The sequence below is a fragment of the Dermacentor silvarum genome, chromosome 2, assembly GCF_013339745.2.
Source record: "Dermacentor silvarum isolate Dsil-2018 chromosome 2, BIME_Dsil_1.4, whole genome shotgun sequence".
Taxonomy (NCBI): domain Eukaryota; kingdom Metazoa; phylum Arthropoda; class Arachnida; order Ixodida; family Ixodidae; genus Dermacentor; species Dermacentor silvarum.
Genome location: NC_051155.1, coordinates 31,064,246 through 31,074,626, shown reverse-complemented (window position 1 = coordinate 31,074,626; position 10,381 = coordinate 31,064,246).

Sequence of the window (10,381 nt, the reverse complement as noted above, 5' to 3'; positions counted from 1 at the left end):
ACTTAGGGAGCTTGCGCTCGAGGTTTGTCATAAAGGAGTGACAGTAGAGTGCTCGCTGACCATGTTGGACTGTGCGGGACCAAGCCTCTGCGGTCGCGATTTAATCCAGCAGTTGAGCAGGCGCAGGTGCTCCGGTGGTTCGTTTTGTAGAAGACTCGGGGTCAACAAAAGAACCAAGCGAATCCAGCGTGAACAGCATATTCAACGACTACCACGACGTGTTCTCCGAGGAACAGGGGCTAATCAAGGGTCCTCCAGCCAGCCTGCACATGAAGGAAGGCGCCGTACCCAAGTTCTGTAAGGCCAGACCCATTCCATACGCGCTACGCGAGCGAATGTCACTTGAACTAGACCGTTTAGTTTCTCTGGGCGTGCTGTCGCCGGTGGCACACTCTGAATGGGCAACGCCCATAGTCGTAGTGCTTAAGAAAGACGGCGCAGTAAGAATATGCGGTGATTTCAAGGCCACAGTAAATCCAGCGTGTGCAACTGAGCAATACCCATTGCCAATTATTGAGGATATGTTTGCGCAACTACACGATGGGGACTATTTCAGCACTTTGGATTTACGGGATGCATACAATCAAGTGGCGCTAGACGATAAAGCGAAGAAAGTTCCGTCATTAATACGCCAAAAGGGCTATTTTGCTACAACAGACTTCCTTTCGGGATAGCTTCTGTTCCCGCGATATTTCAAAGAAAAATGGATGAGGTATTGGCTGGCCTTCCAGGAGCACAGGCTTATCTTGACGATGTGCTCATTTCCCGAAGAGCGAGGGACAACGGCGAAAGGCTGAAAAACGTCTTAGCGCGCTTCCGAGAGCGTGGTGTTAAGCTAAGGTTCGATAAGTGCAACTTCCGCAGCCCAGCAGTAACTTATCTAGGGCATCGCATCGATCGTGATGGGCTTCATCCGACAGAGAAAAACGACGCTATCATGCAGGCACCGAGTCCCTGTAATAGACAGTTTTAGTTACACGCACGTAGAGGCTTTGCGTACGTAGAGCTTCTACGTGTAAGCAGTGCGCATGCGCAGAACGTAGCGACCGCGCGCTGGTCTGACGGACGTACGTGAAATTCCATTTTTTGCGTGCGTTTCTTGCGCACGTAGACAGCTTCGCGCGGGGGTTTCGCGAGATCACGAACAAGCGATAGCGTGCTGAGAGCGCGCAGATGGCTTGCATGGAAACACGGCGACAGGGTGACTGGTCATCTATTTCATTACATGTCAACGATGACAGCAGATAACGCTTGCACAACACACTTCCGGGCACTGCGGAGACGATGACTGGCACGCATCAATGGACATCACTGGCTTCGCTGAAATACTCATCTTGAATTGAATTGTTCATATTCCTCGATAGACGTAGCTACGTGGTGCGTCGCGTACGTGTAGCTAAAAGCGTTTCAGATGGCGTGCACGTAAGGTACGTAGACTATTCACGTTTGCGTACGTGAAGTCTCCACGTGCGTGTAACTAAAACTGTCTAATGTCAGCGAGCTACGCTCGTTTTTGGGTATGATTACTTTTTACGCGAGGTTTCTGCCGAACATGTCAACCACACTTGGTCCATTGTATCAACTGCTTGAAAAGAATGCCCGTTGGCAATGGAAACAGCCCAAGAGCTCGCGTTTGATCTTGCCAAGCAAAGCCTTAAAGCAGCCAAGGTTCTCATTCATTTCGACCCTTCGAAGGAACTTAAACTTGAATGTGACGCGTCTCCGTACGGTGTGGAAGCTGTCTTGTTTCACACGATCGGTAACGTCCACAGGCCCATCGGTTTCCGCTCGCGAACATTAACGCAGGCGGAGCGCAACTATTCACAGCTCGAGCGAGAGGCACTGGCACTGGTATTTGGCGTCACGAAATTCCGTGACTACCTTCTAGGTCGGGAATTTACCTTGGTGACTGACCACCAGCCGTTGCTGGGTCTGCTGAGAACAGACAAGCAGACGCCAACAATGGCCGCCGCACGGATACAACGTTGGGCGCTCCACCTGGGGGCCTACCGATACCGGCTACAGTACGCACCAGGACGACAGATGCTGAACACTGACGCCCTGAGCCGACTTCCGCAGCGATCTCCGGAATCTGACGACGACGGTGAGCCGCCCGAATATGTGCTGTCGCTAAACCAGCTGAACAATGGCGTCATAACACGCATGAGCTGAAAGTATTAACGTCTTCTGACCCTGTCCTAGTCGAGGGCAAACGGTACATACTACATGGGTGGCCCAGAAACGCTAACGGAATGGCCCGGGCGGTATTGCCGTTTTTTGACCGTAAGCTCGAACTATTCGTAGCACATGAACTGGTGTACTGGGGTAATAGGGTCATAATACCAACCGAAGCTAGAGAGCGAGTGCTGCATCTTCTACATGAGACGCACCAGGGTTCACCGGCAATGAAATCTGTCGCGCGTTCCTTGTTCTGATGGCCAGGCCTCGACAGAAATATTGAAGAGGTGTCGGCTCAGTGCCAGAACTGTGTGCAAAATCTGCCGATGCCAACCGCGGCGCCCGTCGTTAACTGGCCTGAAACAGGCGAAAGGTGGTCCCGTATTCACATTGACTACGCGGGTCCAATCTGCGGAAAATGATACTCGTAGTAGTCGACGCACACACCAAATGGCTCGAAGCAATACCTTTGTCGCATGCTTCAACGCAGACTACCATTAACTGTCTACGTGGCATTTTCAGAAGGTTTGGAATACCACGCACGATCGTTTCCGACAATGGGACCCAGTTTGCCAGTAAAGACTTCGCGTTGTTCTTGGCGAACAACAACATTGTCCACCTTCGATGTGCTCCATACCATCCTCAATCTAATGGTGCGGCGGAAAGGGCAGTGCGAACTATTAAAGATCGCCTTCGAAAAATGAGTAAAGGAAATCTGGAAGACAACCTAGTACGGTTGCTTTTTAACTACCGGAGGACTCCGCGGAAATCGGGTAAATCCCCAGCAGAGCTGCTTTTGGGTTATCAAATACGCTCACGCTTAGACACATGTTTTCTTCCAGCACTTCCACGACGAAAAGAGAACCAAGATGACTGGCTGCCGCTGCCTGGAAGCGATGTGTATGCCCGTAATTACGGTGCGGGGAGCAAGTGAACGCCCGGCCATGCGAAGTCGACATCTGGAGCGAGAATGGTGGCCGTGGAAACGTCGGACGGGGTCGTTCAGCGGCACGTAGACCAGGTCCGCCCGCGACAAGCACCAGGGGATAAACCGACAGTAACTACAACCACCACAAATCGTAGTGAGCCAGACCAAGCAACACAACTACAGCATCCAGGAACGGTGAGCCCGGATGAAGGCATGACTGCTCGGAGCATCCCAAATAGCACCGGTTCTCCAGATCTGGTGGCACCAGATATTCCGGTGGCCCCGTTGAATATCGGTGGCGCCCAACAAACTTTAACCCCCGTATTCACAAACGCACCTCGACTCAACCCTCCACTCGAAATGCTCCTTGAGGGCGGCTTTTAATTTCACAAATCGCCCTCCACTCGAAACGCGCCTTGAGTGAAGGAAAGCTCGAGCGTTTTACTCGAGAATCTCAAGGTAGCCCCGCAGCTACTTTGAATCGCTCCTTGAGTGAAGTTAGTGCGCAAACATGGCTGCGTTGTGATCTGTCGCTCGCCTCGTCGGCTTTTTCAGATGCACGCCAGTTGCCTCCGCAGCTTCTCTTTCGTTAACGATGCTGGGCATCTTCTAGGGCATCGCTTTACGGACCGGTGCAATTCTCTGGAGCGCTTCGGCAATGACGTTAATTCTACTGTGGCACCGAGACAGATCGGCCGTCCTGTCAAGAAGACTGCCAGCTAGTGCAGTGACCTGTCGTCTTATTCCGTGCATGAGCCAGTTGATGACCTGCATACGTGTATTCTTCGTGCGAGTGCTCCGAAACTACAATCAGCGCCAGTGCCGTGTTTTTTGCGGGGGATCATACGAAGCAGCACCATTTGAAACGTTGCACGATACATAACTGCGGCGCACTTCGAACCTATGAAAAGAAAACAACTGCGAAGATTCCTGCCGTTAGTGGGTGTATTGCCTGTGTGCTCGATTGCTGGATGCTGGTCTGGCTGCGCGAGCGCCGGAATTCGCTCCGCCTGAGCGGTTTGTACTCGGGTGCATCACTTACTACGCTATTCCAAGGACGGCGTAGCGTACCACAGCAAGGCGAGCTTCTTTAAAAACGACCAGGTGCGTTCACTTTTCTGTTTCTCTATAATTTCATGCAGTTAGTTGCTCTAGGGAAACCAAAAAGTATACTGTTTTTTGCGTGGGACGTGTGACAGTAGCTGTTATTTACAGTCGTTAGCAATAATTACGGGAGCCTTGCTTCAAAATATTTAGTTTAATTAGCTTATGCTTATGAACATCCAAGCCCAACGAGGAAGTGAGCAACCATGAAATGGTTTTCATAATTATACTTGTACGTATACAGAGGGAGTGTAATATTTTATTCCAATACAAAACATTGAATAACAATACAAGAGAGGATAGTTTTTGCACATCACATTATCTTTATTGTAATAAAAAAAGCTGTAGCAGTTGACCCAGCTCTTAATACAGAAAACGCTAGCAAGTCCATGGTAGCAGATATATGTCACACATATTTGTTGCGCACATTCCAGCTATTAGTGAGTGCATTATGTAAGCGTTAGATTAGTGTATGTCGGTCTGGCTGTGCAAATGCCAAACCAGCTTAAAACTGTATCTTTGCTAATCTGAATGAAAACAGTACGAGCTTATCAATCTAAAAAAATCGGCTTCCTGAACACAATGAAAATCTGTAATGAATGTATTTACTTCGAAAAGTAAACTGATGAAAACGAATACTGTGCCTAAGCTAGTTTTTATGTGCGTTAACATCATTGTATGTTTATAACCAACCCATTCTCTTATGCAGTAACCAGGCTGCCAACGCAACCACGCAGAGCCACTGCTTTTTCAAGGGTGCTGCGCTTGCGTTGGTGTACAAGCGGAGAAGAGTGGAGCTCCAGTTAATGTGTCGTGCTGCACTGTAGTTGTCGCACTATTTTGGCTAAAACCTCAATGTCTTTTCTGACATCCTAACAGCTCAAACATCACTACTAAAGGCATTTTGTATACATCTGCCTTCATAGGCACCTTGCTGCTTAAGTCTGTATTTTTCATCCAGGTTTCTTTTCTTAACCCATATTTAATAAAGCCGTCTGTATCACTGAATTATTTCTGGTCAATCGAAGTGTCAATCTCCGAAACAATAAATAAAAATTATCCTCGCCTTTTTGTGTTCTGATAGGATTGCAAAGAGAGCGTGGACTCTGATCCTACAAACACAAGCAGTAGCACTACTGACAAAGCTATTCTAGAATCAAACACCATCCGTGTTCTAGACAAGCAGTGTTCTAGACAGCAGCATACCATCGGGTGTGGCCACCCGACGGTATGCAGTGGTAAATTCTTACAGAATATACGCTGTTTCAGCTCCGTTTCTAACTTCAGCTTAACATTAATTATGAAGGCCGGAACAATGAATTTGTTCCTTTCGATGCGGATCACAGTTGGCTTCCATGGGGCTTGCAGAAGTTCAGTAATTGACCGAGGAACAGAGCGTGTCTTGTGGGATCCCACAACAGGCCAAATGGTGATGCAGACTGTCACAATGGCGTTGCTGAAAAATACAGTATAGAGCGCATTACTACCATGAGTTCCGCAAAGCTGAGAACAACCATTAAAATTATGGTATATTTCTGGATGTACACTTGCTCATGCAAAAGCAGCTTCAACATTCCACTAAATACTAAAGTGCTGCATTACAAATTGTGGGCAGTAAGAAAGCTCATGTCTCAACCGTAACACTTTATGGGCAACTCATGACTTCGCACATCATAATCATGACTATGCTCTTCAAAACAATAATATGTCTGTTGAAGAGGAATGAAATATGAGTTTGATTTCATTACTGCATAGCTGTTGCATGTTTGCTGTTTTAAATAACACGGCGTGCATTTCACCATTTTATCAATGTGGCCAGACATAACATCAATATTATTAATGATATGTATGAAAATTAAGCACAGAATAACTAGCGGGCTGATCAGTCAAGTACTTCCGCAGCACCTAAGTTCTTTCAGGGAAGCGAGATGGTGCATTTCCATAGGCAGACACCGTATATCTATCGATGCTTTCACGTCAGTTGCATGTCTTACCGTGCAACACAGACGTTGATTTTTTTTCCATGAGCTGGTCTTTCCAAGGCCCACATCCTGCAGCAGAATGCCAAAAATGATATGTACATAGGGCGTTCGCACGCCAAGTTCAGTGCAGCTAAGCAACTGAAACGAAAAGACATAGCACAACTAAAAAAAAATGTGGGCGTTGCGTGAACTTGAAAGCACAGTTTATGGAAAGTGCAGGAGATGCTACGACATAGCACATTGAAAAAGGTAAGACGAAAAAACACTAATGCTGGTAATGAACTACTGAGAAGTGAATTTTCGGAAAAATTAAAGATTGCGTAGCGTATATGTGAAGTGAAGCAGCACTGGAAATGCAGGCACCAGTGCTGGTTCACTGACGATATGTGCTACAATTTGAACAAACCGACTAACCACCACGGCTTCTAAAATAAAGTGCAGGACTGAAAAACGTTTGTTTCCTTAAAACTGCCGGAGCTACGCACACAACGATATGCATTCTGCCACATGTATACTACAACTGCTTCTTCTCTACTGAAATATTTCCTACGCGATAGTGGAATGATCATCGGACACAGTCGTGGAGCGGTGCCTTGTGCATTTATGTTTAAACAACTGAACCGATAACAGATTGTCGCGCCGAATCTCCTACAAGCTCCAATGCAAAAAAAAGAAAAAAAAGGGAACGTCTCGCGCAATCTTATGCTGCCTCGAATAGTCTGCTTCGGGTGCTAATGCCCGCAGCATGAGCAACTGGAGCCAGTCATGCTTGGATACATTGGCCATATTTTATTGATAGCGCGGCGGCAACTTCACGAGAACCGCAACAGCGTAATGTGCTTACATGCAGAAACTGCTCACTCACCCTTATTTTTTGTCCTGTTGCTTTCAGAAAGCTTTCAGCAGCACATGGTCTTGAAGTTAAACAAAGCTGCCCATCGGCCGTTCCATGCGTTGCAACCTTCGAAGTCAATCCGGCTCGATCACAGTACACACACGGACAATATCATCCATAATAACCACGAATAACAACTGCAACGTGAACCGCAAATTAAGCACAAGGAAACAATGAGCAGCAGACAAGTGCGGGCGCAAATTTTCTTATTTGTCAGCCATGCACCATGCTCAGCTGCTGGGGTGCGATCGTTGCCAGACCTCAAACACAGCTCCCGCTTGATCTATCAGTCGAATGCTAACAGTGGCAGCGCTGCCGAGCTAAATTTGTGCATTGCGCCGTGTTGTCATCTGATAACGAAGCCAAATTAGCGGAAACACATATCTGCATGTCTTAAATAATTGGGCTTTTGCTAAGCGCATTTAAGAATAGCCTCGATATCAGACGCTTTTCTCGGTCGTTGCACTTCACTCGAGTCAAGGGCGCATTTTCAAGGCGTTCCTTGGTGGAGGGAAAGTGAAGTAGTGTTCATGAAACGCAACGGCGCCTTGAGTGAAGGAACGCTCGTCGCCTTGACTTGGCTGAGTCGAGGAGAAGCGCTGAGTGAAGGCGTGTTTAAGAATACGGGGGTAAGACGCTCAACGAGAGAACGCAAGCCAGTGCAACGCTTCCATTTCTGAGGAGGAAGGAATGTTGCAACTACACGTGCATCTTCGAAAAAGGAGCGCCGGTCGCCGAGCTGTGCGGACGTGCCTCCGCGTCGCTCCGGCGTTTTGCATCTCTGCGATCTTTTATGTGCCAAATTTCGCCCGGATTTTTGTCTCATCGTCTGCGACTCATCCCCCGATCACGAGGAAGTGCGGATTTACGTCTCCGAGTGAGTTTTGCGCATCTTTCGGCCCTTTTCCCCTTTACGCCACCGGAGCCTAGTTGGACCTAGCTACGAGTACGCCCGCCGCTCCGAGCGGCGTCGGCACGGCTAGGCTTGACATAGCCGGGAGCGCTTCGGCGCCACTTCTATCGACTCTGAGCGTCTCCAACTCCACCGAAAGGGGCGAAGAAGACGAAATTGAAGCAATGGAGGGAACCGACTGGCAATTGGTTCAATCAAAATCGTCTAAGAAGAAGCAAGCGGCGGAACGCGGCAAGTCTCAACCCAACGCTTCTAGAAGTTTCCAAGAAAGCGGCAGGGTTGGCGCCAAAAGCAGTCGCCGGGCGGCTGCCTTAAAGAAGAGAGTGATCGCGGCTTCGCGTATGCCGGAGCTACCGTCTACGCATTGCAAGATCATCGTCAGACCCCGAGGCGGTCTGGATTTACGCAAAACCAGTTGCTACGGCATCTCCACCGCCATCTTCACCGCGGCCGGAATCACCGCCACCCAAGCCTCTACTGACTTGGTTTGCACCAATGTCGTACAAAACATAGCCGTGGTGTGCACCGAAAAAGAAGACAATGCTCGCAAGATCTTGGCTCTCAAGAACATTCGCGTCAACGGCAAGGAGCACGAAGTGGCGGTGTACGCCGCCGCCGAAGGCAACTACGTTAAGGGAGTGGTCCGCAACGTCGAGCGCGACATCGGCGACGCCGAGCTCGCAAGGCTCATCGTACACCGGGGAAACCCCTCGGTTCGCGGAGTGAAGCGCATCAAGGAAACCGGCTCCGTCGTCGTTCTCTTCGACGGAGAAGAAGTCCCCAGCTACATCAGAGTCGGCCAGGCAATAGTTCGGTGCTACCTCTTCAAGAAACAGATTGAGGTGTGTAGCAAGTGCACTCGAGTTGGTCATCGCGCGGACGTCTGCCCCACTCCAATGGTCAACGTGTGCCGCAACTGTGGCGCCAAGGACCCGAAGCAGGAGCACTCGTGCCATGTTAGATGCAAACTCTGCGGCAAGGGTCACCCTACCGGAGACAAAGCCTGCCAACAGAAGTACCAGACCCCCTTTGTCGTTCGACAGAGGCGAAAGGAACGAGAGATGAAACGTGCCTTCAAAGTGGACCTGCAGGATTTCCCAACGCTCGAGGCCGGGCAGCCTGGGCCGTCTTCTGGCGGCTGGCTGCAGCCTTTCATCATGGGAGGCGGACCCGCGCTTCCCGCCACTGCGAAATGGACCTCCAAAGAAAAGAATCCAGAACCTTCTAGAACATCAGCTGGACCCTCTACCCAGGTAAGCGGGGGCACCGTCACCGCTAAGGAGTCAGGGGAGCTTCAGAAAGTCAGGAACGAGAACGCAAAACTCAGCTCAGAGTTAGCGGAGGTCAGAAAGGAAATGGCGGCGCTCAGAACCACGTTCTCAGCATCGAGACAGGATGGCGACCAAAATGGCGCCAACGGTCGCAAGCGCCGAGCTGTAGGTGACGTTCCCGAGGTTGACGTAACAGACAGCCTTAACCAAATCAAAGAATCCTTGAGGCAGATTTCTTCGATGCTTCAAGAAATCAACAAAGATATAGTAATACTCAAGGCACAGAATCGCTTTATTGATTTTCGCCTAAGGGACCTTGAATGTAGGATGGATTTCCCGAAGCCTCCGCCGCTCCCGACAGAATTATCGCAGTTAATAACAGACCCCGCCGTTGTGGCGGAGCTCGCGCTAAAGCAGATACCGCGCCCTCAAAGCGTTCCGAAGTCTCAGCCTTGTGCTGAAACTAAATCATAATCATGGCTGTGGCATCTAACACCGACTTTCGTGTCTGGCAGTGGAACTGCTGCGGATTCAAAAAGAAAAAAACAGTATTAGCTCAATATCTTCGACCGTGCGAATCAAAACCTCAGGTAATTCTACTTCAAGAAACGATCACGCCCGGCACCACGTTTAGTGGTTACGAGACTTTTGAACGCGTAAAGAACGGTGGCAGAGGAGTCGTTACTCTGGTCAAAAGGGGCATCACAGTCATTGAACACGAAGACATAGATAAGCGCTCTAACGCCGAATATGTATGTACAGAACTGTTACCGGGTAAGAACATGCGCAGGGGATTGCTTATCCTCAACGTATACAGTTCGCCAAGGCGATACGACGAGCGCTTTTACGGCCTCATCGGAAAAGCAGTAAACATGGCTACCGACGCCGGCATACCGCTGGTAGTAGCCGGCGACTTTAACGCACCTCACTCCACGTGGGGTTACGTTAGAGACTCGCCCAAGGGGGTTTCAATATGCAAAGCCATACAGGACTTTCATCTCACGCTACGCACGGACTCTGGTTTCCCCACGCGCATAGGCAACTCGGTAACGAGACCGCCGACCCCAGACCTCTCTCTGGTCGCCTATGACGGCAAGTCATCATGGCGAA